Source organism: Protomyctophum bolini (assembly GCF_963924005.1).
Source record: "Protomyctophum bolini genome assembly, chromosome: 5".
Lineage (NCBI taxonomy): Eukaryota > Metazoa > Chordata > Actinopteri > Myctophiformes > Myctophidae > Protomyctophum > Protomyctophum bolini.
In genome coordinates, this window is record NC_137866.1 from 3017573 (window position 1) to 3044006 (window position 26434).

Consider the following 26434-nt stretch of genomic DNA (forward strand, 5'->3'; position numbering starts at 1 on the left):
ATATAAAGAAATACATTATGTTGTGCACTGTTGTCGGTCACCATTAGAATATGAGTGAATGCATATTTGATACTGTAAAAGGAAAAACATTTGTGGTTGTATATGTAGACTATTTTGCACTTGTCTTTGACATACTGTAGGCCTACATCACTGATTCTCAACATGCGGGGTCCTTTAGGTGGTTCTTCTAGGGGCAACATTATTGGATGTCAGGAACAAATTAATTTATATTTACATCTCTGTAACTCTGAGAGTGTATAGCTGTCCCAGCAATGGGTATTTTGTAATGTTTTATTGTATTGCTTACCTTTCTGAAAATGTATAATTATGTTAACATTGTATGTATTTTTGTTTTGGATAACATAGTGTATTTGTATGCTGTGTGTCTTTATGACCTAGAAGGACATGCAGGGGCAGAGCCCTCTGATTAGTGTTGAGCAGCATTGAGTGCACCTGTGTGAGCTAAGCTCAGTCAGAACAAACAGAGTTTCAGTGGTGGAGCTCTTACTACGTCAAACAAGTGTCCTTAAAATAAAGAAATAAGGATTAAAATGAACTAACTCTCCTAAAAGAATTGGCAGAAGGCGCACACGGTATGTTACATGTTGTTTTTTTGTTTGTAAACAGTATTGTTGTCATGTCGTCGTTTGTGAACATGTGAATGTAATGGACATTTTCATTGTGTTTGTTTATAATGTGGACATTTATGAACATGGACGATTTCATGATTATGGACACTTAAAAGAGACAGCTCGACTGTCAAAGAGGACATTCATAATTCATATGCAAATTCATTGTGGTTAAAAAAACATTATTTGTTTGTTATTCTTTGCAGTTTTTCACGTCTTGGGAGAAAATAAATACCCTTGAGATATCAGTTGGAGCGTTGTTAAAGAGCTTTAGGAGCGGTTATAGAGGAACCAAATACACTAGCTCCCAAGAGTTCAATGAACACCATTATATAGTTCGTAGATTGAGGTCCCAGAGATGAAAACCGTATCAAATGGGGGTCTGTGGTCTAAATACACTGTTTCCCATTTGTAGGTCGTGGACCCATTTTTTTTTATGGGTCCCTTTATTTAGTTTCCTATGTTATGTTTTGAATTATTAATATTTCAACATGGAGGGGAACGGAACTGGTTGGAATAACGTTCCGTCCAACCAGGGAATTAACTCCCCCCTGTCAGGCGCAACTTGGACACTCATGCATGAAGGAAGCTTAAATTCAAGTCCGTTGCTCTCCCCAGGTTGGCGGAGGGTGTGTGGAGCCCAGGATCACATTAGATAAATTAATTGACACAGGGGTGAAAAATGGGTTACAAAATTGTGGGAATTATATATATATATATATATATATATATATATATAAAAAGAAAGGTCACAATGTGCCACGAAACGACACGTTGTGGTGCTTGTAGATCTGCTATTTTCACTGGTTTGGGTCCTGGGCATTGGGCAAACATCTTCTAATCTCTCTTTTGGGTCACACAGGCTAAAAGGTTTGGGAACTAGTCAAACTGTGCAGGGTCTTTGAACCACTAGTCTAACACATATCAAACTGTGGGTCTTTGAACCACTAGTCTAACACATATCAAACTGTGGGTCTTTGAACCACTAGTCTAACACATATCAAACTGGGTCTTTGAACCACTAGTCTAACACATATCAAACTGTGGGTCTTTGAACCACTAGTCTAACACATCAAACTGTGGGTCTTTGAATTACTAGTCTAACACATCAAACTGTGGGTCTTTGAACCACTAGTCTAACACATATCAAACTGTGGGTCTTTGAACCACTAGTCTAACACATATCAAACTGTGGGTCTTTGAAACGAAAGCCTTCTGAGAATCACTGCGGTTTACCTTTGTACTGTCTGTCTGTGTTGTCTCCATCCAGGGTGCAGAACAACCTGTCTGTCTGTGTTGTCTCCATCCAGGGTGCAGAACAACCTGTCTGTCTGTGTTGTCTCCATCCACGGTGCAGAACAACCTGTCTGTCTGTCTGTGTTGTCTCCATCCAGGGTGCTGAACAACCTGTCTGTCTGTGTTGTCTCCATCCAGGGTGCAGAACAACCTGTCTGTCTGTGTTGTCTCCATCCAGGGTGCAGAACAACCTGTCTGTCTGTGTTGTCTCCATCCAGGGTGCAGAACAACCTGTCTGTCTGTGTTGTCTCCATCCACGGTGCAGAACAACCTGTCTGTCTGTGTTGTCTCCATCCAGGGTGCAGAACAACCTGTCTGTCTGTGTTGTCTCCATCCACGGTGCAGAACAACCTGTCTGTCTGTGTTGTCTCCATCCAGGGTGCAGAACAACCTGTCTGTCTGTGTTGTCTCTGACCCCATACGAGGACATGAGGACACAACGCGGGACATCGGTCACCCACATCTGACCCACTTGAAGGTCCTGGAGATGAGCTGGACCCTGAACTGGACCCAGGAGGATCTGGACCGTGTGAGCCTTGCAGCCTGCAGACGCCAGCCGCTGGGACTGAGGAAGACTACCTCCAGAACTACCACAGGTAAAGGTCACTACAGCACTGGATTAGAACTCCTCATGTGATGGGTGGGTGGCATGCCGCTATGACAATATAGATAATTTGGTACATTTCATGCATTTTAATAACATTTACATTTTATCTAAGTTTTAGGTTTATTTATTTAGCACGTAGTACAAAAAATAGACAATAACACATCAAAGAACAAAAATACAATGCAAGGAAGGGAAGAAGCCAGCAGGCTTTTTTGAATCCTTTCCTGTAGGAAGAGGTCATTGGTTTAAACAGATTAAAAGTTCATAAAGAACAGTACAAAAGTCTACAAAGTTGACCAGGTGTGCTTATTTTGTCACCTTAAGTCTAGTATTGTTTCCATTTACCACTCTACAATAAATACATCTCTTTGAGTCTGTTCAGTTCTAACAACAGGTGATGTGTGCGTGTGTGTGTGTGCGTGCGTGCGTGCGTGTGCGCATGCTGTATCCAGGTTGTTTGGAAAAGAGACGGCAGATTACTTCCTTGTTCCATCTCCTGTTCACACAACCTTCAGCCTGGTGTAATAACCTGCTGATACAACACATGGGCGGAGGGATACGCACACAACCTTCAGCCTGGTATAATAACCTGCTGATACAACACATGGGAGGAGGGATACGCACACAGCCTTCAGCCTGGTGTAATAACCTGCTGATACAACACATGGGAGGAGGGATACGCACACAGCCTTCAGCCTGGTGTAATAACCTGCTGATACAACACATGGGCGGAGGGATACGCACAACACACAACCTTCAGCCTGGTATAATAACCTGCTGGCGGAGGGATACGCACAACACACCATAAATACTTTCAACCTTTTTAATGACATTAAGGCCTGCATTATTTATTCTGCCACCGTTTGATGTCATTTAGCCTCTCAGACCCAAAACTAAAGCATATTTTGTTGTTGGATAAGACTTTGCCCACATATAACAGATAAAAGTTGATAAAAATAACAAAATTCTACATTCTCAAATTGTGTAGACTTCTTGTAGAGTAAAGCAATGAAGATGTTAAACAACAACTGTTATGTTGTGGGCATGTCAGACTGTTGTTACGTGACCTGGCCAAGAGGGGGCACTAGCGTACCAGACTAGGACTGGACAGTGAGTAGTCAGTCAAACACCTCTTGGGAGGAAGTGACATATTCTTGGCCAGTGTTTATGAGACAAGTCTGTATGTCACACTTCAGAAATAAACAACCCGCATATTGACACCGTAACCTTGTGTGGAGTATCCCGTATTCAAGATACTACAACATTAATAACTCCTGAGAGTGTAAAATGAAACCAAATGGACCCACAAGAGTCTGGTTTAATTTTACACTCAAGAGTTAAAGATCTATAAGGGTAAAGGGTCCATTTGGTTACCAACTATCTGTCATTTAGCTGGGGACCACCTGGAACCCCCTCAAGGACCCCTGGTGGTCCTCGGACCATTGGTTGAAAACCAATGATTTATAAAAAAGAATCTGTAAAAACATCACTACAGGAAAATCACACATTTTAGCACATTAGAAAACACATATAAAGCTATATTTAAAATAAATAAATAAATAGCCATGTCACTTTGATGAATATGAATAATTGTCACAGACATAGACTTATAGAATGTTGAATTAACCCCTTGGTCTATAGCAGGGGTGTCCAAAGTGTGGCCCGCGGGCCAAATGTGGCCCTGGGATAAATGTCATGTGGCCCGCAGCTTCATACCTCAATTGTATTATGAACGGCCCCGCCCAACAGTACAGTATTTTTTTTTTTTAATTCCGTGATTTTGTAACCCATTTTTCACCCGTGTGTCAATTATTTAATGTGATCCTGGGCTCTACACAGCCTCCACCAACCTAGTCCCCATATATGGGGGACCTGGGGAGAGCAACGGACTTGAACTCATGCTTCCTTCATGCCTGAGTGTCCAAGTTGCTCCTTTACACCTGACAGGGGGGAGTTTCCCTGGTTTGACGTAGTGCGTGGAAGGAACCAGTTCCTTTCCCCTCCATCAGGCGCCCCGGCTGGCTAGGGGGAGGCATTCAAGTTTTTTAACCTGGGCATTTCCCAGAATATAATTTTCAAGTGTTCCTTGTTCCTTCTTCCTTGTATTATTATTTTTACGTTGCTCCTCTGGTTACATTTGGTAATGTGACATATGGCTGAAAAAAGGCTGAGAGACACTTTTTGTTCATAGCACACACCCGATAAAAGACCATTGATTTGAAATATTGACGATGATATGATGAGTTCAATAGAATCATTTAAATGCGATGCACATGTATATGTGACTTTGTTATAGACTAGTCCGACGCTACATTATGTGACTTTGTTATAGACTAGTCCGACGCTACATTATGTCAGGAGATATAGTAAGGTTGGCCCTTGGGTGTTTTAATATTTTCTAATATTGCCCCCTTTGAAAAAAGTTTGGACACCCCTTGCTCTATAGACTGCCCCAGCAAGCCTGTAATGGAAGCAGTGGTTACTAAGTAACTAAGTACTTTTAAGTCAAGTACTCGAGTACTGTACCATTTTGAGGTATTTGTACTTTACTTGATTATTTCCAATTTCCAATACTTCTACTCCACTACATCTCGGAGCCAAAAATACTACTTTTTAATCCACTAGAATTATTTGAACACAATTGTGAGCTTGTAGATCGTCAATTTTCAAAGGATTTTGTGCACATTTTGAACTTGTGTGAAATGGGACATTCTGCAATTTGAGTACTTTACTTTTAGTACTTTAAGTACATTTTGATGATGCAGATACTTTTGTACTTTGGCACAATTTGGCACAATTTCCTTCAGTCTGTGTCTCATGGGAGGGCTGGTGGGCAGTTCAGAAACCCGTCCACCAGTGACATCATCGATGGGGAATCCAAGCTAATAGAAACTGCAGGCTGTCTATAGTCCTGAAAAGTTGCAATGCGAAAATGGAAACCATCGTTTTCACGATAATAAAAATAGAAACATTTTTGTAAAAAAAGATCTTGTTTAAAAATAATCTGCCTAACGATGATGTCACTGGTGGACGGGTTTCTAAACTGCCCACAGCCCTCCTATGAGACGCAGACTGAGTAGAACAGTATCATGAACATTAGTGAGGACCTATTATATGAAGATACGTTGAAAAGTGTTCCTTTAAGTAAAACCTTTTAGTACTTTTTCCAACACTGAATGGAAGTGTACTGTATGTAATCTACGATGCTGATATGATGTTGGATCATATTCATATAGAGCGCCGTAGCTCTGTGGGAGGCATTGGCTACGTTTACATGGACAGTTAAATCCCCTTTTCATTCAGAATAAAAGTTAAATCCTATTTAAAGTTGTCATGTAAACACCTACAAAAACTTAAATCGGAATGAAAATTGCCAATCTGATTTAAACTTAGATCTGATGTAACCGACCGGTTTATTCAATTTTTAAATCCTATTGAATATTATTATTATTATTATTATTTTGTTTTACCTGAAATGTAGTGGAGTAGAAGTAAAAGTACTGGAAATACTCAAGTAAAGTAGAAATACCTAAAAATGTACTTTAGTAGAATACTAAAGTAAATTTACTTTCCACCCCTATCCAATCAGAAGCCTTCCCAGCCCCAAACCTGATGTGGAAGGAAATAATGGGATTTAAAAGTATTGTCCATGTAAACACTCATTCGGAATGACCATTTCCCATGTAAACACGCAGCAAAAAACGTACTTCTGAATTAATTAATTCTGAAGTTTTCATTCTGAATGAAAAAGCCCTCATGTAACCGCAGCCAGTGACAGGGAATTCACACTGAGACGGACTGAATCCGTTCCATTGGAACCGTTTCCGAATACGGTCGCCTGGTCCCCGAAGGATGATTCACACTGCCCGAGATTCAACAGCGCACCCACCGGGTACACTTGCATAACACACTTTAATCCTCCAGGTGGCGCTGTGCTTGATGGCTGGCGCGCACGGACACTGACCATCAACTGTGCGACATTGTCTCAAATGAATCCAGACACAATTTCAATTCAATTCAAAGGGCTTTATTGGCATGAGAAAACATACGTTTACATTGCCAAAGCAGAAAGAACAACACAACAATACAGCAATACAATCAAAACAAAAATTATGTACTTTGAAGGTCAGAATCTTCAATAGATCAACTTCTATGTACCAAGATCACTCGATGCAGGTATAGTGCAGGAATATACACAATGATTAGTCTTTAGGGTGGTTGTGTTCCATTTGATATCCTTCTCCTATCACAGCGACTCACAAATCTTGCTGCTGTGTTTGCACATTGTTGTACTTCTCTCGGGATACAGGTCTGCCTATGACGGCCTTTCTCGATCGCGAGACTGTGCTCACTGAGTCTGTACCTAGTTAAGATTTTTCTTTGTTTTGGGTCGGTCACGGCGCTCAGGTATTCTGCCACTGTGCATTCTCTGTTTAGGGCCAGATAGCATTCTAGTTTACTCTGCTTTTGTGTTGCTTCTTTCCAATGTGTCAGATAGTTTTCCCTTTGCTGTTTTATAATTTGGTTTAGTCCAATGGGTTTTCTATCTCGTGGCTCTGTTTGTGTTTGTGCCCGGAGTTCCAGGGCCAGATGGCTGAGGGGGCATCTCTCTAGAGTTTCACTGTGTGTGAGTGCCTTGTTATGGAGTGCATCTAGGTCACTTTCTTTTAGGTGGTTGTAGAACTTAAGTGCTCACTTTTTTATTTTGATTATGAGTGGGTATCGTCCTAATTCTGCCCTGCATGCATTATTTGGTGTTTTTCGCTGGGTACGGAGAATGGATTTGCAGAATTCTGTGTGCAGACACACTGCATTGCATTGCCTCTTTGGCTCTTTGCCGTTATACTACTATACTGTCAGCCTGCCTGCTGTTCTCTGTGTCAGTCAGTTCTGTGCTTCAGTGTCGTGTTTGATATTATAGTTTGCTATGGATTCTACTTTAGCATTATTATTATTATTATTTTGTTTTACTTTGGAAACTATGCCAAGCAAAGCCCAAGAGCCACGTGTAGTCCGCAGAATAAGACCAGCGCGTGCTGCGGTGCTGCGCGTATACGCAGATTCAACAGGAGACGGGCGGCGTTGAGAAATCAGCTGGTGTTACGTGTTGTGCAGCGGCTGTGTGTTTTTTTTTTGTTGACGCTTGGCTCGTCGACTATAGATTATGTCACGTTCTTAATTCCCTATGAGAGAACACTCCAGGAGGAAAACCAGGCTGCTTACAATAAGGTTGAATACATTCACACATACTCACTCTCTTAAAGACTTGGAGTGCCATTATTTTGGTAGCCTACGTTTTCAGGATACAACACGATTTGTTTTGTTTTTCTTCTTACTAATTATTTGATCAGCCCAAAACATTGTAATTATTGTCATGATTTGTCACGATCCGAGTTGGCTTTGTCCGCGGCGTATAACCGTCTTTAAATAAATACTTTTTGAAAAGCCTATGGAGAAAATGAACGGAGAATCATTTCCTGGGCCACTCGTCGTTCTGAAAGGTGGCGGGACTGCGACACTCTATAATGAACTAGTGTGTCTGGGTTGCACTCATGGCTATAGGGATGCCATATCATTGTCCCTATTATTTAATCGGTTTTGCAGCAGCAAAGGAAAGAAATGTAAAAATGCATCAATGAGTTCAATATACATCAAAATTGTCTAGTACCTCTAGTCTAGAACAAAAGCCAAATCAAATAAACTTTAAAATGTTCTACATTTAATTTGTGTACTCATTCAGAAAAGGATATAGGCTTTTTATTGATCCATCGCTTGTCAGAGGATGTCAAACACAGCAGAAATATCTGTCAATTCAAATTACTGCTCAAGCTTATTCTCTAGTCTAAATACAGTATATCACGGGATAATTAGTATATTGAATTATGAGGGTAGGACAGTAGTGAGAATGATAGCAATGATATATGGTGGTATCGGTGGTAATAGTTGTCGTAATTGTTTATTTTTTATTGATTTTTCTTTACGACATAGTATTCTTAAAACAATTATTCACATATATTTTTTCATACACACAAATGGCAGCACAAACACTAAAATCAAAATCTTCAAAGAAACAACAGGATATAAATTATGTCCATGAATACAAAACAAACTAAAAACAGAAGAAAAAAAAAACACAACTAAATATAATCAAATGCACATCACAGTTCCTCACCCCCAGCCAACAGCTGACAACTCAAGTTAACCACTACACATCCAAAGCCTCTTCAATGTCGTTGTAGTAATTGTTCATTCAATTTGACCTATGATGATGATTATGGTATTAGAAATAAAATAAAGTCAATTTGCTTCAATCTGGGAGATCTGCTTAAATATTTGAGATCAAAATGAAGAGGCTAGCTATAGCTCTATAAATAACTACACACATCATATTAGATTATTACAAAAAAGTAAAAAAATAAATGGGTGTTTGACGAACCAACTGAGAGCAGTGGAGATAATCAAGAGCCTGTTGATTCTTGTAGACTCACTGAAATCACATTAATTGGCCTAAATTAAAGTTGAGTAATATTTTTTTAGGGGCCATGTCTGCATCTGTACTATTTATGGTACAATCTTTTGGCTTGCATCGGCCCCGCATTGTTTCTTCAGGAACAATATTTCTAGTCTATTATTTAATGTTGTTATTTGAGGGTGACAAATCATATTCTCCCTGTCCTAGAATAGGAGATGGAAAGAAGGTAGACTACCTGAATGCTTTCTTTCCACTTTAACACTACCATATTGACCAGTAGGCCTATGTCAATATCTTCTAAACAATTTAACATAAAACAGCCTACAGGCAAATGAAAATGTATTTCTATTGTATTAATAGAAACACAAGAACGCTACGAATGGCACTAGGTGTCACATGGACTGGCCGCATCAGAAATGTGGACCTCTATGGGGGACCTACCAGGGGTCACAGACAGAGAAGGATGAGGCTGGCTGGGCACTGCGTCAGGCACCCAGAACTAGAGGCAAGTAAACTGACTCTATGGGAGCCAACCCAGTAATGGGCGGCAGTGGGTCAGGGTTGCCAGTTCGAACCCGGGCTCCCCCAGAGTTGGTGTCGAAGTGTCCTTGAGCAAGACACTAAACCCCTGATTGCTCCTGATGTGCTGGTTGGTGCCTTGCATGGTTTCCGCCGCCATCGGTGTGTGAATGGGTCAATGTAATGCACAATCTCTGTAAAAGCGCATTGGATAAATGCACCATTTACCATTTAAAGGAAAGAAGCACACAACCTACGTAGACGCACTGTGACGCTAACAACACTGTAGAGTTCAAGAACCTGATGTTAGATATAGGAAAGTGTGGAGGGCTGCGATCCAGGAGTCCTTATAGTGTTGGCTAGACCTCACTCTGGCAGTAACTAATAGAAACAAACAAATGTGTTGTTTAACAATTTGCAGATCAGGTTCACAAAGTTTGCCAGTTTTTGAGCGGTGTCTAACCGCTCCAATTACTGGCCGTGTCTGTCTGTCTGTCTGTCTGTCTGTGTGGGGTATGACCCATTGACCCCTGCAGCTGATTTGGGTGGCAGTACAACTATAACTGCAGCCATTTGTTGTTGTTTTACTCACTGCTTGTTCTGAACCATTTCCCACACTGGTCACAGGTGTAGGGCTACTCTCTTGTATGAATTATCTGGTGACTTTTGAGATGACTGCTCCGTCTGAAGCTTTTCCCACACTGGTCACAGGTGTAGGGCTTCTGTCCTGTATGAAGTTTTTGGTGATCTTTGAGAGTACTGCTCTGGCTGAAGCTTATCCCACACTCACAGTAGTAGGGTTTCTGTCCTGTATGAATGATCTGGTGACGTTTGAGAGTACTGCTCTGCTTGAAGCTTATCCCACACTGGTCACAGGTGTAGGGTTTCTGACCTGTATGAATTATCTGGTGACATTTGAGATTACTGCTCTGGCTGAAGCTTATCCCACACCGGTCACAGTAGTAGGGTTTCTGACCTGTATGGATTATCTGGTGATTTTTTAGATGACTGCTCTGGCTGAACCGTTTGCCACACTGGTCACAGGTGTAGGGCTGAGTTCTCTGGTGATGTTTGAGATGTCTATTTCCGCTGTGGATATGTTTGAGTTGGGCAGGAAAGACATCTGGGATGGAGAATGAGGACAGAGAAAAAAACCATAAAATGTTTTGAAATAATAACATGCAAGCTGTGTTGTATTACCAACTGATAATGTTCTAAATTACTTTAGTTAATTTATTTGGACGGGTCAGAGCTTAACCCATTTTGGGCCGGAACCCATTTTTGTGTCAGCATCATGTCGTGCTTTAGCTATTGAAAAATAGCAGATCTACAAGCTCATAGCGAGCTTGTAGGTCTGCTATTTTAGAAAAATCGAAGAACGACTGACGTAGAAGACATTTTTTTTAATCTGATCTCAGGTCAGAATGAAAACTGTCAGGATGTAGAAGACATTTTTAGAATCTGATCTCAGATCAGAATGGGTTAATGAACATTACATACAAATGTAGTGTAAATACACCTTTCGGATTTAGCAGCGATGCTAATTTACATCCGTAGTCCCCAGACATTTAACACTAAACAGTACTTACATAACAAGACACGAGTGGACAGCATACAAACACAGTACATTTCAAACACAGTAAAAAGAGAAAATAAGAAGAATAAGAAAATATTACAACTATTACTAGGGTATAGGCCTACTCTATTGTGGAGTGAGAGTCATATGTGATCACATGACTGTTGTTTAACCACCGTTTCAATTGCCCTTTAACCCATTCTGAATGGGAACCCATTTTGGTGTTGGCATCATGTCATGCTTTAGATATTGAAAAATAGCAGATCTACAAGCTCATAGCGCGCCACCGAGTGGCGCGCTACGAGCTTGTAGGTCTGCTATTTTTGAGAAATCGAAGAACGAAGATTTTGAGAATCTGATCTCAGGTCAGAATGGGTTAATCAGAACAGTGTGTGTCCAGTGGAAACCTCGTATGAATCTGATCTCAGGTCAGAATGCGTTAAAAGCTGTGAAAGTGGCGATTCTCCCTCAGTGTGACAGGGAGCTCATTCCAGTATTTACAACCTTTAGTCCGGCAGCCGACAGGCTTCTATTGTTTAAAGTGCAAAATTCTGTATATAGTATTTCCCCCCCCCTGGTACCACTCCCCCTGCTCCAGATGGGTTATCTTTTTTCCTCCCTCCACCCTTTGGATGGTATGCGTGGGCGGAGAGCATCTTTATGCCTGGCCCAAGACCCCACCCCAGTGACCCCACCCCACCCCGCCACCCCCACCCAGAAACCTGCCTGCACAGCCCAAGTAGAAAAGAAAAGAAAAAAAGGAAATAGTTTGGAGCTAGAATACCTGCATTAGAATGAAGATAACTAGCTTCCCCAACCCCCCCCCCCCCCCCCCCCATGCACGCAAGCTGTGGAGGCAATCTTTGATGTAAAATAAAAGGATCGGCACAAAGTTGTCTTTGTGGCTTTAATACCCAGGATTGTATGCATAGAAATGATGGAAGTCTCACTCAGGCTGTGAGCAACGCACAGAACAGAGGAGTATATGTTGTTCCCAGGAGAGAGGACCATAGCATGGGAGGGGTTAATGCTCACATAGAGATAAACACAGAACAGAGGAGTATATGTTGTTCCCAGGAGAGAGGACCATAGCATGGGAGGGGTTAATGCTCACATAGAGATAAACACAGAACAGAGGAGTATATGTTGTTCCCAGGAGAGAGGACCATAGCATGGGAGGGGTTAATGCTCACATAGAGATAAACAGGGCATAGAGAGAGGAGAGAGGACCATAGCATGGGAGGGGTTAATGCTCACATAGAGATAAACACAGAACAGAGGAGTATATGTTGTTCCCAGGAGAGAGGACCATAGCATGGAGGGGTTAATGCTCACATAGAGATAAACACAGAACAGAGGAGTATATGTTGTTCCCAGGAGAGAGGACCATAGCATGGGAGGGGTTAATGCTCACATAGAGATAAACACAGAACAGAGGAGTATATGTTGTTCCCAGGAGAGAGGACCATAGCATGGGAGGGGTTAATGCTCACATAGAGATAAACAGGGCATAAACAAGGAACCACTGGTGCCTGCAGTGACCTTGAGGTTCAGGAGGAGCCGTATCCAGTCCAATCCACTTTATTCATTATAGCACGTTTCAAAACTCAGAGTTTACAAAGTGCTGTACAGGAGAAGAATAAAAACAAATGCACTACAGCTACCACACAGGAAAACAACAGCGAGAAAACAAAGTACAAACAGTGAAAACAACTGAGACACATTACAGAAAAACAACAGAAAAGCATCACAGTGAGACAAACATATGTCTCACTGTGACAAACATATACAAGGACCGAAGGAACTCAAGCGGGGTTAAAAGCCAAGGTATAGAGGTGGGTCTTTAGACGAGATTTAAAAGTCTCGATGGAGGGGGCCGATTTGACGTGGGAGGGGAGGAGTGCGTTCCATAGTTTAGGGGCTACAACGGAAAAGGCTCGGTCGCCTCTGGACTTCAAGCGGGTCTTCTTTGTGACCCTGAGGTTTAGCTGGCCCTCAGACCGCAGTGACCTAGTAGGAGTATAAACCTCAATAAGTTCAGACAGATAAAGAGGAGCCAGACCATTTATAGATTTAAAGACAAATAGAAGAATTTTAAAATCCACTCTGAAGCGGACAGGGAGCCAATGAAGGGAGGCCAAGACAGGTGTGATATATGCTCACGTCTGCGAGTCCCTGTGAGCAGACGAGCGGCTGAGTTTTGGACTAGCTGGAGTCGAGCAAGGGAGGCTTGGTTTAAACCAGCGTACAAGGCATTACAGTAATCCAACCGCGTAGATATAAAGGCATGTATAACCCGCTCAAAATCACTAAAAGATAGCACAGACTTGATTTTGGCCAGCAGCCTCAGATGATAGAAACTAGAGCTAACTACCGCATTGACCTGATTGTCTAGTTTGACGCCAAGGTTTGAGACCACAGGTTTCACATATGGCTGCAGGGAACCTAGGTCAGTGGGAACGATCCCAGGACCGCTAGGTCCAAACACTATAACCTCCGTTTGAGAGCGGTTTGGAAGGAGTCAAGGGATTTGCATGTCTTAATGACTGTTGGTAGGGTGTTCCACTTTTTGGTGGCATAGGAGTGAAATCAATGAAGTCAGCCAGTAAAGCTATAAAAGAAATAGCCACGTCACTTTGATGAATATGAATAATTGTCACAGACATAGACTTATAGAATGTTGAATTAACCCCTTGCTCTATGGACTGCCCCAGCAAGCCTGTAATGGAAGCAGTGGTTAACTGCTTAAGTAACTAAGTACTTTTAAGTCAAGTACTCGAGTACTGTACCATTTTGAGGTATTTGTACTTTACTAGATTATTTCCAATTTCCAATACTTCTACTCCACTACATCTCAGAGCCAAAAATACTACTTTTTAATCCACTAGAATTAATTGAACACAATTGTGAGCCTGTAGATCGTCAATTTTCAAAGGATTTTGTGCACATTTTGAACTTGTGAAATGGGACATTCTGCAATTTGAGTACTTTACTTAATGAAAAACAGTGGATTAAGAACCTCAACACGGATTTTCCTGGAGGCTTAAACATGCCTAAAATCAGATCCTGAACACTACAAAACTTAAACTCAGGATTAAACTGGAGAAATCTAAAAGTGATTGGATCAGACTTCCTTCGGATACATGGCGAATGCATTTATTCCTTGCATTGTGCCTACACATGTACATTTTGATGATGCAGATACTTTTGTACTTTGGCACAATTTGGCACAATTTCCTTCAGTCTGTGACCTCATGGGAGGGCTGGTGGGCAGTTCAGAAACCCGTCCACCAGTGACATCATCGATGGGGAATCCAAGCTAATAGAAACTGCAGGCTGTCTATAGTCCTGAAAAGTTGCAATGCGAAAATGGAAACCATCGTTTTCACGATAATAAAAATAGAAACATTTTTGTAAAAAAAGATCTTGTTTAAAAATAATCTGCCTAACGATGATGTCACTGGTGGACGGGTTTCTAAACTGCCCACAGCCCTCCTATGAGACGCAGACTGAGTAGAAAACAATGTGGTATTTTATTTATGAACATTAGTGAGGACCTATTATGATACGTTGAAAAGTGGTGAAGTGGTCCTTTAAGTAAAACCTTTTAGTACTTTTCCCACCACTGAATGGAAGTGTACTGTATGTAATCTACGATGCTGATATGTTGTTGGATCATATTCATATAGATGTTGTGAGCGCCGTAGCTCTGTGGGAGGCATTGACGGAACACTGATATGTTGTTGGATCATATTCATATAGATGTTGTGAGCGCCGTAGCTCTGTGGGAGGCATTGACGGAACACTCCAGCAGCATACTGCTGCTTGACCAGGAGGAAAACCAGGCTGCTTACAACAAGGTTAAAGACATTCACACATACTCACTCTCTTAAAGACTTGGAGTGCCGTGATTTTGGTAGCCTACTTTTTCTGTTTTTATGTCTACCCTGTGCATTTTAGTTTTTTCCTGAAAGCTGAAAAGCCTTTGAGAAATACACAACATTTTTAGACAGGGGGGAAACAACCACTTACAAAGCTTATGGATTGATTGATTGAAGTATGTAACAGTTTGCAGAATTACAGTACATTTCACACACAACTCCATACAAAAACTGTTAACTGTGAACGACACCATAAAGCATTACACTTGTTTACAAGAGGGTTCACCATTTTCAATGCATCAGAACATTTAGAGACGTACAAATATACACTTCTATATAGCCAAAAACATGAAAATCATCATCAAAGGAGGTAAAAAGGGGAAAAAAACATACAGTGAGGAGGGAAAGAGGGTGGGTAGGGGGATTCAGATTTTCCAGGGGCCGTCCGTAAGGTGCCCTTTGAGAGAGGTTTTGAAGGAGTCGAGGGATTCTCATGTCTTAATGGTTGGTATAGGACGTTCCACATTTTGGTGGCATGAGAGCGAAATGAATGAAGTCATCCAGTAGGCTACCATGTTTTCCCAATGCAATCTTACGGATGCGGTACATGCGCATGCATGCATGCATGCATGCATGCATGCATGCATGCATGCATGCGGCTGGTAATTTCGCATTTTAAGATACAAGCTTGAGCTTGTAGATTGGCTATTTTTGCTATATTTTAATTTAAAATCCTGATTTATTTTATTATTATTTTGTTGGAATATTGAAAGGTAGCGTTTTTTTTTTAAATTTCAAATGCCTTTCAATTGCCTTTAATTATAGTTATGTTGACTTTATTAACTAAATACAAATACATTGGACATAATTAATGAAAAAAAAAGACAATAATATTTTAATACTATAGTCATTAAGCTTGCACTCTTGCATATCAGTGGATTGATTAAAAGAGAAATTACAGTGTTTATAAGTTGCATAGAATTATTAAAGTGACGTTAAAGTGGCGCACGCACACACACACACGCACACACACACACACACACACACACACGCACACACACACACACACACACACACACACACACACATGGGAGGAAGCATTACTAGTCTCCGCCGAGTACCGACAACATGTCTGTGCATCTGCTTTCTGTTGAAGCTGAATGAAAATTGTACAGAGACATAAAAACATGTTCACACCTATTATTCTCATAGGTCATTTTGCCAGCCGTCAGCCAAAGTCGGCCATAGCCAGTTGCCCAAATGTGATAGATGACCTCATCACATTTGTGGAGACGGTTATGGACGTTTTTTAGCCCACGGGTGTTTCCGTACAGGAGGTGTCATGTGTGTACGGTTGCAGGTTGGTCATCTCCGTCAACCTTTTTCAAGGTTCTATAACCTGGACGTGGCAGAGCTTGCCTCTAGACGAGGCAGGTCACGTACATGGACTTTTAGGTTGGGGTAACTTATGTGAGTTGACCCTGCATGGTACCTATAGGGCATTTAGGACCCTGCATGGTACCTATAGGGCATTTGGGTGGACCAGGACTGTCAGCTCAGATAGCCCTTGGAGCATAAGGCATATAAAGTTTTCACATGGCGAGTATACGTGCATTTGTATATAAGAGGGACACGTACTGTGTCATGGCGCAAAAGGCCCATTCATAGTCGAATGGAACTGTGTGCCTGTGGTTTATATGCTGGTAGAATCTAAAGCAGCAGCATCAAATATCTGCAAGAAAAAATAAATGGGTCAAAATGGGCCCAAATCGTCTTCCATTGGCCTTCATTGAGTTGAGTGATTGACAGCTGACATGACAAGCCTCTGTTACGGGTCTCAAGGCTGCCGAGTACCTCATTAACAAAACTGAACCTGAATATAAAGGGATAAAGACTGAGCAATGAAAATATTTGACGTGTTGCTTTTCTTTCCAGAATGTAAGCTGCGCTCCTTATATTAGGACCCCAGAGAACCTGGGCTAGAACAAACGTTCCGTCCTGTTGTTGTTACACCTGCATGTTACACTTTGCTAGAGCAATTAATTCTCAGTATTAAATGTAAACCTGCATAAAACGAAATTATTAAATAATTAAACGGACTCTTAAAACACATTAAGTTGGGTCACACTCTGTTGATTTACTCAACATTGGGTCTAATATTTGTCAGCCCTAGAGCCTATAGAAGGCTCTGCTCAGCCCTCTGGCCCCGAGAGGTGCACTGGTTTTCTCCATGTCCGTGGTAGAGAACATTAAGTTAAGAGATCGGGGCATATACCATCCAATGGATTAAAATAACAAAAGGAAAGAGCCGAGTTTGGGTTTGAAATTCTTGCTTTTTGGGGCAAAGACAGACTGACACCGGATTAAGGTTGCTGAGGAGTGCATTAAGGGTTAGGAGAGGGTTAAGGTTAGGTTTAGGTGTGCTGCCCCGTGGGAGAGGGTGAGGTTGAGGTTTACATCTCTTGGCACAGTACCATGGCTGTGTACAACAAAACCATGATTGGTATGAAAAAACATCATTGAAGCTGAGAAGGATGATTGATGTGGGGATTAATGTGGTTGACAGGCACTGTAGGAGGAGACGATGAGTTCAGATATGTATCGTTCGTCTGTAATCGCCGTCCGAAGTTTTTGACAGTTTGCCAGTCAGTAGGCGTTGTCACCACACATCTAAATGAAGGAAGCGGCACGACTGTAATTCATCTTAATGTCTCTGATTTGTATCGGGTGCAAAACGCTCTGGGAAGAACCTGTTAAACAAGAGATTACCAGCAGTCACGGAGCTGGCCTTAAAGGACCTCATTGTTTCCATTATACATTTTCAGTTCCTTAGAGTATAAATTAGAGTATATATATTTGTTTACCTTCCTTGTCTGGTTAAATTTGGTAATGTGTAAAAAGGCTGAGTCACACTTGTTGTTCACAGCACACACCTGACAAAAGACCATTGACTTTCAGACTGTATACATGACCAAGACATCTCCCTTCAGGAAGGGTATGGGTATTTGTGACATGAAGGAAACCCTATTACTAAAGTATGGCTTTCCCAGTGGATTGCGGAGGCCATCCAACTGGCTTTATGCCAGTACAGGGTTTCAGCCTCCTGGAGGCCTGAGGACACAGGATGCTGCCATACCCTGCGTAGAGCAGTGCACTATGGGCACTATTCACCATACCCTGCGTAGAGCAGTGCACTATGGGCACTATTCACCATACCCTGTGTAGAGCAGTGCACTATGGGCACTATTCACCATACCCTGCGTAGAGCAGTGCACTATGGGCACTATTCACCATACCCTGCGTAGAGCAGTGCACTATGGGCACTATTCACCATACCCTGCGTAGAGCAGTGCACTATGGGCACTATTCACCATACCCTGCGTAGAGCAGTGCACTATGGGCACTATTCACCATACCCTGCGTAGAGCAGTGCACTATGGGCACTATTCAAGGGTGTTTCCATACAGGAGGTGTCATGTGTGTACGGTTGCAAGTTGGTCATCTCCGTCAACTTTTTTCAAGGTTCTATAACCTGGACGTGGCAGAGCTTGCTATGCCTCACGTAGTCCTGGGTGTGGCCTCTAGACGAGGCAGGTCACGTACATAGGCTCTCATTTATCAACCGTGCGTACGCCAAAATATGGGTGCTCGCCGAAATTACCGACATTTTCGGCATTTAACATTTCCGCCAAAGCTTGAAATTGGTCGGGAGCTGTCGGACGTTTTGTCCTCACCTGTTTTTCTGTCGTAGAACAGCGGAGCAGCATTGTTTGACCAGTTGAGAGGCTGTCACAGGCATCTAAACATATGTTTTCACTCCTAAAATGTATAAAACTAACAATAGCCTACATGTGAAAAGAATACATTTTGTAAAAGCATGTCATATGAAATTGGTAGGATATTATCATATTTCCAAGTGTGCAAGCTTATTAAAATCGCGCAATTAAAAACAATGCTGCAAGTCATGCTAAAGCCATTTAAACAGTGTTTTGCATGAGCATACCGATTACAGATAAGTAAGTCTACAGCCATGTCTTTACAGATAAGTAAGTCTACAGCCATGTCTTTACAGATAAGTAAGTCTACAGCCATGTCTTTACAGATAAGTAAGTCTACAGCCATGTCTTTACAGATAAGTAAGTCTACAGCCATGTCTTTACAGATAAGTAAGTCTACAGCCATGTCTTTACAGATAAGTAAGTCTACAGCCATGTCTTTACAGATAAGTAAGTCTACAGCCATGTCTTTACGGACCTCCACCACTACAGCCTACCACCAGTACCACATAAGGTCTAGGCTGCGAGGCATGCAGTCTAATATACAGTAATGCCACTCATGCGTGCATGCAGGTCACTGAGGTCACGACAGTGACAGAGACAGACAGAACAGGAGCGGAGGAGGAGATGCAGAGTTGCAAAACGGCATTTATCAGGGGCTGAAACTCATTCCAATGACGTGAGCAATGTTATTTAATTAATGCTTCACATAATCACAGGTTCAGGTTTTCGTTCACTGATCTTGTTGTATATTAAATGAATAAACATTTTAATAATTTTATAATACAACTAACAACACACAGTGAAAGTTGCTTGCAAATTGCGATATGTGCATGCGGGGGGGGGGGTGAGGAAGGCAGCAAGGGAAGCGAAGCGAGAGGAGAAACAGACGGCTTTATTTAATTCATGCAGGTTTATTTATTTAAGATACAACAAGTTGCAAGTTGCGTTTGCGTGCGTGCGTCTGTGTGTGTATGAGAAAGGGGGCAGAAAGGCAAGCGAGGGATTCTTTTTCTTCCTGTAACCATGGTTTCAAAATCGTATTGCCGCTGTTCCTGTCGCAAAAACGAGGGCGAGGCTTGATTTCATAGGGCGTGCCAGATAGATTTCAGCCGTCACATTTATTAACGTCAGAACTAAATGAAGGAAGGATCAGCTGTTTGCGATCACTTTATAAATGCCGTGGCGACGTGGGTGTACTACGAAACCTGCACTCGAATCTGTGGCAGATTTTACACTCGATTGATAAATGAGGGCCATGGACTTTTAGGTTGGGGTAACTTACGTGAGTTGACCCTGCATGGTACCTATAGGGCATTTAGGTTGGGGTAACTTATGTGAGTTGACCCTGCATGGTACCTATAGGGCATTTAGGTGGACCAGGACTGTCAGCTCAGATAGCCCTTGGAGCATAAGGCATATAGGCCCTCATTTATCAACCGTGCGTACGCCAAAATATGGGTGCACGCCGAACATTTTCGACATTTACCATTTCCGGCAAAGCTTGAAATTGAACTTGACAACGTTCAAAACCCACGTCTGCTCCGCAGCTGGCGTACGCTTTTTCCTTGGCTGTTTTTCTGTCGTACACAAGCGGAGCAGCATTGTCTGAACTGCTGACACGCTGTCACATCTAAACATATGTTTTCACTCCTAAAAGGTTAATATAAAACGGGATGTGCATGTAAAAAAAAAGGGAGAGATTTCCAACTTTACAAGTAATTAAAATCGCGCAATTAAAAACAATATAACATGTTTACAATGTATTAGTTTGTGCTTAATCAGACACTGCTTTACTGGCCTTGTTATGCAAGCGCACTTGTGAGATGATTTTGGAGCGCATGCGGTGATGCGGCATATGTGATTATGATATTATTTAAAAGAAAAGGCATAAATGGACTGCACGCCTTTATTTCCAAGTGATGACAAGCATACAGCTTGCCTATTTGTAGTAAGTACTAGCAGGCTATAGGCGTAAGGGGCTTAATCATTCACCATTTAAATAAGTGCTTAGACAGGTTTTGACAGTTTTGACAGCAAGATCATTTTCGGGGGTCGGACTCGGGAGGACGGGACCGCGGCGTGCGTCGCCAACACATACCAGCACACATGCAAGCGGCAAGCCTTCATCCATATGTTTATGATTCGTTCATCAATGATCAAATCACTACAACGTTGATTATGACTGCCTTCACGACGGGAAGCACCCTATGATCCGACGGACCATTGCTCCGAAGGAGCATTGGTCCGAGGTGCGCTGGGGGTCGGGAGAGGGTGGGTGGTTAGGTTTAGGTGTCTGCCCCGGGGGAGGTTAGGGTTAGGGTGAGGGTTTGAGGTAGGTTGTCGATCGGACCAATGGACCATCGGCATATTGAGACGGACCCCTTGACGACATGATAGCCTATCTCTCATGCAGGCATCACTGAGTCATCCACAGGACTTTAATATCACAGCAGTGCGCAGTATCACGCCTTCGCCGTGCCCTGCGAACGAATGGGTAAAATGTATATAGGCCAGCCTACAAACTAATTCCATTCATGGCGATGCGATGTCGATGTATGTAGGTGTGTGCGTGCGTGGACATGAGAGCAAGGCAAGCGAGGTGAGAGGGAAACAGACAGGGTAGGCCTACAACTTTATTTAATTCATGCAGGTGTTCGTTCTTTATTTATTTAACAAGACACCAGTTAGTTGGGCTTGCAAGTTGCGTGTGCTTCTGTGTGTGTGTGTGTGTGTGTGTGTGTGTGTGTGTGTGTGTGTGAGAGAGAGGTGGGTGAGGCGGGCAGCACGGCACGGGAGAAACTTTTTTTCCATGGTTTCCATGGTTCCCACAGGTCGTATTTCATGTGTTCAGTCGCAAAAACGAGGGCGAGGCTTGATTTCATAGGGCGTGCCAGATAGATTTCAGCCGTCACATTTATTAACGTCAGAACGAAATTAAGGAAGGATCAGCTGTTTGCGATCACTTTATAAATGCCGTGGCGACGTGGGTGTACTACGAAACCTGCACTCGAATCTGTGGCAGATTTTACACTCGATTGATAAATGAGGGCCTTAAACTTTGCCTTTTCTCCTCTAGAAATGGGTGGGAAACAGATCTAGAAACAGGAGGCCTGACGGCCCACAGCGCCCCCTGCAGGAGGCCTGACGGGTTACAACCTGTTTTGCAGAAAGATGGTAGGCTATATTCTGTCTTTTGTTTTTATCCCACGATTGTGTAACATTTTGTACATTCACCCATTGTGTGTGTGTGTGTGTGTGTGTGTGTGTGTGTGTGTGTGTGAAATCAGACAGCCACGTGTCATGAGAATGGAACAACGTGCTCTGTCTGTCTGTCTGTCTGTCTGCCTGCCTGCCTGCCTGTCTGTCTGTCTGTCTGTCTGTCTGTCTGTCTGTCTGTCTGTCTGTCTGTCTGTCTGTCTGCCTGTCTGCCTGCCTGCCTGCCTGCCTGTCTGCATGCCTGTCTGCCTGCCTGTTAGGCCAGTCAATCTAAGCTAAAAAGGGGCAAAGTCGGCCATAGCCACTTGCCCAAATGTGATGGATGACCTCATCACATTTGTGGAGACGGTTATGGCCGTTTTTAGCCCAAGGAGTGTTTTTCATGTAAAACTAATGATTGGAATTGATTCAGAATCATTAATAACCTCTAGTTTAACACGTCACACCATGCTACTTAAAGCATAATTAAAATATGAAATGTTTGCCTTATAGTTTTTTAATGGTTTACCATGATCCAAAATGTATATAATCCAATTTTAAAACGTTATTTGGATGACCCTAAGGATCATAAAAACCTTAGCCCCCCCCCCCCTCTCCAACCTAAAAGTTATCTCTCTGGAGGGGAAAGGAACTGGTTGGAATAACGTGTTCCTTCCACACGCTACATCCAACCAGGGAAACTCCCCCCTGTCAGGTGTAAAGGAGCAACTTGGACACTCAGGCATGAAGGGAGCATGAGTTCAAGTCCGTTGCTCTCCCCTTGTCCCCCATATATGGGGACTAGGTTGGTCTCCCCTTGTCCCCCATATATGGGGACTAGGTTGGTCTCCCCTTGTCTCCCATATATGGGGACTAGGTTGGTCTCCCCTTGTCCCCCATATATGGGGACTAGGTTGGTCTCCCCTTGTCCCCCATATATTGGGACTAGGTTGCTCTCCCCTTGTCCCCCATATATGGGGACTAGGTTGGTCTCCCCTTGTCCCCCATATATGGGGACTAGGTTGCTCTCCCCTTGTCCCCCATATATGGGGACTAGGTTGGTCTCCCCTTGTCTCCCATATATGGGGACTAGGTTGCTCTCCCCTTGTCCCCCATATATGGGGACTAGGTTGGTGGAGGGTGTGTAGAGCCCAGGATCACATTAGATGATTGACACAGGGGTGAAAAATGGGTTACAAAATCGTGGGATAAAATATATATATATATATAAATAAATAAAGTCATCTCTGATCAGCGTTCGGTGTCGTCACATTAAACCATGTTGACGATGCATTATCTTAAACTGCTTCCACGGCCCTCCATTAATCACTCATCACGTGTTTATCCGTTCTGTCTCTCACGGTAAACTGTTCCCTGTATTTCATCTTTGATGTTTCCGCAAGAAGCATTTGGCATGCGCAATTATCACGTCTAATAAATCAAGTCAAGTTTAGCTTGTAGGGTGTGTGTGCATTTCTCCATTATTGCATCCGCATGCCTTGGATTTCTTTCTCATCAACAGAACACACACACACACACACACACACACACACACACACACACACACACACACACACACACACACACACACATACACACACACACACACACACACACACACACACACACACACACACACACACACACACACACACACACACACACACACACACACACACACACACACACACATACACACACACACACACACACACACACACACACACACACACACAGTAACACGTGGAGGACGCATGCATAGCCAGATGTACAGAAACCTGTTTATTAAGTGCAAAATGTACAGTGACATGCAACAGCCACGTGTCATGAGAATGGAACAACGTGCCTGTCCGTCCGCCCTCCCGCCTGCCTGCCCTCCCGCCTGCCTGCCTTCTTGCCTTCTTGCCTGTCTGTCTGTGTCTGTCTGTCTGTCTGTCTGTCTGTCTGTCTGTCTGTCTGTCTGTCTGCATGCCTGTCTGCCTGTCTGTCTGCCTGCCTGTTAGGCCAGTCAATCTAAGCTAAAAAGGGGCAAAGTCGGCCATAGCCACTTGCCCAAATGTGATGGATGACCTCATCACATTTGTGGAGACGGTTATGGCCGTTTTTAGCCCAAGGAGTGTTTTTCATGTAAAACTAATGCTTGGAATTGATTCAGAATCATTAATAACCTCTAGTTTAACACGTCACATGATGCTACTTAAAGCATAATTAAAATATGAAATGTTTGCCTTATAGTTTTTTAATGGTTCCCCAACGTTCAACCCCTGAATTTACCATGATCCAAAATGTATATAATCCAATTTTTAAACGTTATTTGGTTGACCCTATGAGGATCATAAAAACCTTGAAGGAAAACATTACATACAGTACAGTGAAAACATTACATACAGTACAGTGCAGTTACACAAAATAGACAATACAGACATGTACAGATGCAGTAAGCTTGCTCATCCTAAATTTGAACCTACGTGGCTTCCACCTTTCACCTATATTTACAGACAGGAAATGGGGAGAGAGATGGGGGGGGGGGGGGTGGGTGAAACGACATAGTACTGTACTTCCTACATGGGTTGTGCTTATAACCACGCCCCCGAGCAAGGTTATAGTTTCTGGTTCAATCAAGAGTTATTACAGTATCCACACACACCTTCCAGATGGAGACTGCTGGCGTTTTCCTGATCGTCCTCTTCTGCCTGTTTTCAGCCAACACCGGCCTGGAGTGGCAATGCATCAACCGCCACTTTGAGGACCAGGTCACAGGTAAGGATGATGGAGAGGCTGATGCTTATCATGGTTAGATACTTCACACAACATGACACATAGTGAAAATACTATATGGAGAATCACGCACGTCCTACCAACACGCAGACAGACATGCGTGTCAATCACTCCTCACTGACAGACATAATGCTACCAACACGCACCACTGACTCATGTCAGGGCGTCTGCCCTGAAATGTTTATTTTGCCCTTTTTTCTCTTCTGATGGAATCATGCACTAACCACTGATGTGTGACAATACAACAAAAGTGAACGGGTCCGTCAGAGGGAGAGAGAGAGAGAGAGAGAGAATGAGTGAGAGAATGAGTGAGTGTAATGCACAATATATGGAAAGGTGTGTGTGTGTGTGTGTGTGTGTGTGTTCTGTAATGTATGTAAATCCCTTTGCATAAAAAGGCGCTAAATGTATAATTTACCATTTTTCCTCAATGTGATTTTCCTTTTAAATGAAGGTTACCATGGGGAGGCAATGTTCTGATTGACCTTATTTTGTTTAATGTATTTATTGTGAGGGGTGTATCCCCTCCTATGGGGTGTATCCCCTCTGGGGTGTATTCCCTCCTATGGGGTGCTATCCCCTCCTATGGGGTGCTATCCCCTCCTATGGGGTGTATCCCCTCCTATGGGGTGCTATCCCCTCCTATGGGGTGTATCCCCCCCTATGGGGTGTATCCCCCCCTATGGGGTGTATCCCCTCCTATGGGGTGCTATCCCCTCCTATGGGGTGCTATCCCCTCCTATGGGGTGCTATCCCCTCCTATGGGGTGTATCCCCTCTGGGGTGTATCCCCTCCTATGGGGTGTATCCCCCCCTATGGGGTGCTATCCCCTCCTATGGGGTGTATCCCCTCTGGGGTGTATCCCCTCCTATGGGGTGTATCCCCCCCTATGGGGTGCTATCCCCTCCTATGGGGTGCTATCCCCTCCTATGGGGTGCTATCCCCTCCTATGGGGTGTATCCCCTCTGGGGTGTATTCCCTCCTATGGGGTGCTATCCCCTCCTATGGGGTGTATTCCCTCCTATGGGGTGCTATCCCCTCCTATGGGGTGCTATCCCCTCCTATGGGGTGCTATCCCCTCCTATGGGGTGCTATCCCCTCCTATACCCAGCGTTGTGTGTGTATATATGTGTGTACCCCATGGCGAAGGTTTGATTGGCTGAGTGCTTAAAGGAGAATTCCATGCTAGAATGCTTCCTTACCTGTATTTGTAGTCGTTACGTCCCCACCAAAGAGGTCCAGGTGTTATTTGTAGTTGTTACGTCCCCACCAAAGAGGTCCAGGTGTTATTTGTAGTCGTTACGTCCCCACCAAAGAGGTCCAGGTGTTATTTGTAGTTGTTACGTCCCCACCAAAGAGGTCCAGGTGTTATTTGTAGTTGTTACGTCCCCACCAAAGAGGTCCAGGTGTTACTTGTAGTTGTTACGTCCCCCACCAAAGAGGTCCAGGTGTTATTCGTAGTCGTTACGTCCCCACCAAAGAGGTCCAGGTGTTATTTGTAGTCGTTACGTCCCCACCAAAGAGGTCCAGGTGTTATTTGTAGTCGTTACGTCCCCACCAAAGAGGTCCATGTGTTATTTGTAGTTGTTACGTCCCCACCAAAGAGGTCCAGGTGTTATTTGTAGTTGTTACGTCCCCACCAAAGAGGTCCAGGTGTTATTTGTAGTTGTTACGTCCCCACCAAAGAGGTCCAGGTGTTATT